The following is a 4,200-nucleotide window of genomic DNA, read 5'->3' as shown; positions in this document are numbered from 1 at the left end:
CAGTGCAATTTCTGTTCAAGGCAGTGATGAGGTCATTTAGTATCTACATTTGAAAATGTTTCCTTTAAGAAGCAGCAGTGCTTCTAAGAACCTGTTCAGCCACAGATTTGAGTAGAAAACAAACGTCAGTGGTATATGCAAGAACATTATAAGGTATGCTAAATGCAACACAGCTGTGCAGCTTTTCAACCATAAGCTGTAAAAATGAAAGTCTAGGCATACTGCATGTAGAAAGCTGTCTGTGACAGCACCCTCTGGTGTCTTCCAATAATGTTAGTTAGGCTGCTTTTAGGGGAGGGAGGGGGAAATACAATCCTGGCAACTTTTAAGTGACGTTTGGATCGGAAACGGGATATCCTGGATCATCTTATCCAAACCCTGCTATTGGATGCAATCATTTAATAACTCCATCACATCACTTTATCATGCCGTCTTTAATGCCACTGTTATAGGTTTAGTAATTAGTAAATAGATTTAGTGTAGATTAGTAAAAATAATCAGAAACTTTCCTCCTTCTTTGTGTGTATTCATTTACATACTTGCAATCTTTTCTTTAAGTGCCAAACACCAGCCATTATCCTAAATTGCTGGTTTTCATCCACTGCATCTAGCCCTCCAGATACAGTTGCTGTCCGGTAGTGTATCCCCTCTGGTTTTCCCCTTGTTGCTAAGTTTTTAATTTTCTCTTGAAAAATAATTCTTCATTCCCCCACTCTCCTAGTCACTTTTTCATTCATTTTCTCCAGCTGCAAAATTCCTTTTATGCAGAACTACACAAACAACTCCAGGTTGGCTTCCTTGAGGCCTCATGTGAGCAGATTTCTATTCCCCATCACTTGGTGAGGCTGCTAATGCATTGTAGGGTTGTGTTGGTTTTTTTTTTTTTAATGGCGTCTTTGTGACATTGACATCCTAACGAAGCAATATCCCAACCAATGGGCAGAAATAGGTATTTTCAGTCTGTGAATTCATGACCTGGCGTTACAAATTATTGAACTTCATCACATCTCTCTCTCAGCCCAATCAATATAGTTATTCAGTATTCTGTATAGGCCTTTCTCTCTATTGCCAATGGCGCCTTATTTTATGTCATCGATGAATTTCATTAGTACTTTCCCATTTTGTTTGTGTGTGCTGTGGCCATTAATGATAATATTAAAGATGATCAATCCGAGAAGTCACCTCTGTAAAAACTCCATTAGTAACCCCACACATCTTTTTCAGGACAACATATTTATATCTTCCATTTAGACAAGTATCTGTATTTACTTTAAATATCATTTTCTTTTTCCCCACCAGAGACCTGTGCAGCTCTTTATAAATGGTCTAATAAGTTCAGCAGCAAGGTGTATTAGTGAGGGAAAATGCCCAGTTAATTCAAATATGTACCTCCTAGCTCTCATTTGAGATCAGGAATCTCTGTATATGTCCGAATTGTGCCAGAAAAATATCCCCACTATAATCCTGGGTCTATCTGTTCTGTTATTCCATTCAGAGTCTTGTAGGTGGGAGCCTTGACAAACAGTAGCTGCTCAGTGTCACTGGCTATACTCAACAGTGGCAATCTGAATCGTAGCTACAATGCGTATATGTAGCCTTCTGTGCTGGCAATTAATAGCTTCATTTCAGAAATCATGGAAGAATTTTAGAAGTGTCCTTCAAAAGCTGTGCCTCCCACTAAAAAATCTTTTCAGTGTAACTATGCCACTCAGAACTCATGATTTATGATATAGCCTTCACGAGATTAACATTGCATTTTGTAGCTCTGCACCCTCTTCCACTGTTGATAGCCTCAGAAGCAAGATGTCTGTTGAGAGAATTACTTTGCTTGTCCCTGCATATAATACTACTTCTCCAACATATTTGCTAAAATGTTTTAGGTAAAATAATGTGAAGCAGAAATCTGCCATTAATTGAAAAACATAGCAGCATTTAATATACACAGTCCACAATGGGCAAGATCCAAGTTTTCCTGCACAAAGACTGAACTATGTATTTCTTTTAGGCGTTAGAGAGCGGCATATAGCTGGCAAGTACTACTTCCAAGATTCATCATTATACAACACAAGTTATGAGCCACTTGACTAGCACTTAGAATGACTTTCCTCCTTCCAGATGACATGAACTTCCAGCATGAGGCACAGATGATCTTTAATCACACATTCCTATGCATCTTCTGCAGCAAATATTACTATTCACAGTCATAGCTAATATATTTCCAATTTTCTGGAGGGAGTGGGGATGGGGACTGCTAGTCACAGTAGTCCCCATCCCTTTGCCTGTGCTCTACACTATGGAAGATGGTAAGTTAATAACGGTAGCTTATTAGGTCCTGTAAAACCTTTTATCTATTTGGTTACCCATGCTCTGATTTGAAACAAAGAAAATAAGCAGTAGTGTAAGTGCTTGAAATCAAGAGGTTAGTGACACAGTGCAGGAGGAACCAGGCAGCTGGGATAGCAGGGAATACCAGCCGAGTGCTTACACCTGGGCTACACTGCAGAGCTGGGACTGGGTTTTTGTCAAGTTTGCATTTTCTCTGAGTGAGACATTAAAGAGACTCCCTTTATAAGAGAGCAAGGAAAATAATAAAGTAGCTGGAGAAAGCTAGCTTTTGATATTTTTACGTTGCAAAGGAAAAGCCAATGCTTTGAGGACTGAGTAAACCTCTACATGAATTAATGACAAACAATAAAAATGTGGAAATTTTAAGGGAGCTGAGTGAGCTATCATGGAAGAGAAAGAAACTGCACAAAGGAGACATGTTTCTTTCAAATGTTTTTATTTTTAAGAGGCTATAACAGAAGAAGGAACAGGCAGAATGGCATTCATCAGCAGCAATCTCCTGGGTTCTTGTAGTTTACAAAAAAAACTTCTATAACAAAAGCAGACACTAAACAAATGTGATAAGACGTGGCAATTTTGCCTCTGGGACAGAAGGAGCACCATCTCACTCTGAAAACTTAATAAGGATCAAACGAGATAAAGCTTGCTTCAACACTTTTCATAATTTTTAAATGAAAATGTCACTTTCCCCATAAATTCTGCTAAACCTTTCCTATGGCAACAGTGAGCTTATCTTGGCTGCAACACTTTTTTTTTTTTTTTCTGGAACTTTACTCTGAGTGTTTCTTTAGAGCATTAGAATTTTATCAAAAATATTCAATTGACTTAAGTAAATGAAACCAGAACTTCAGTAGCAACTATAGTAATTCAAACAATGTTATGGAAGAATGAAGAAGTATTCAAATCTGTAATAAGTTCAGTAGCAAGCAATGTAGCTATTAGCATATGAATTGGAAGATGGATGGAATATTAACAGTGTCAGTTAGGTCAGGGAAATGTGTATTGCTCAATTAACTCTCATAGTGAACAAATGCGTTGTTTTCTTTTATGCAAAGTATAGTATTTGCAGCAAATGGGTGAGGCAATGGTATCACTTTACCCTTTGTGTGGTTTCCCAGTGCTAACATCTCTTCTGTTCTCCAGGTGTAAGCAAGACTCAATTTCAGTTTCATAGCAAGGGAAGAAGAAAGAACTCATTTTCCTGAGCACCTGCAAAGAGATCATATTTCAGTCAACTTTTTCTGCTGTCCATCAGCATTAAAAAGCCTTCAGGCCGCCTTATAGTTAGCTCTTACCCCAAGTCATTCCGAGCCCACACCCGTTCGGGCCCCAGGTCTGTAAGGGGTCACCGTGCTGAAAGCAGGGGGAATGGAGCTGCCAACTGAAGCCTCCTAAGTGAAGAGAGAGGAAGAATTTCTCTCCTGCCCTGGAGTGTATATTTTTGGTAGTTTTGCTTTTGCCTGTGTCCAGCTCAACATAGAATCACCAACATCTGGGAGCATCTAGGTCCTGTACTTAATAAGGTATCACATTTGCATGTTCTGAATTGCTTGCTGGAGACACTTTCCATTAACAGTAAAGGGTGCCAGAGTGCCTAATTTAGGTGCCAGTGCACCTTTCTAAATACTCAGTCACGCCATCTTGGTCAAGGCCCAGTCATTCTTCTGCGTTAAGATGTTCAAATTCCAGGCAAATCCCTATTTCATCAGAATTTAGACAGCCTAACCTAACTTGAAACCTTAGCCATTTTCTCTCTCAGCAATGATTGTCCCAACAGGCTGAGACAGAGGTTCACAAAACTCCACAGAATTGTCCTAACACGGGTGCCTAGCAATCTGGAGGAAATTCCTCACA

This window comes from Numida meleagris, chromosome 4, assembly GCF_002078875.1.
Source record: "Numida meleagris isolate 19003 breed g44 Domestic line chromosome 4, NumMel1.0, whole genome shotgun sequence".
Lineage (NCBI taxonomy): Eukaryota > Metazoa > Chordata > Aves > Galliformes > Numididae > Numida > Numida meleagris.
Note: the sequence above shows the minus strand (reverse complement) of the source record.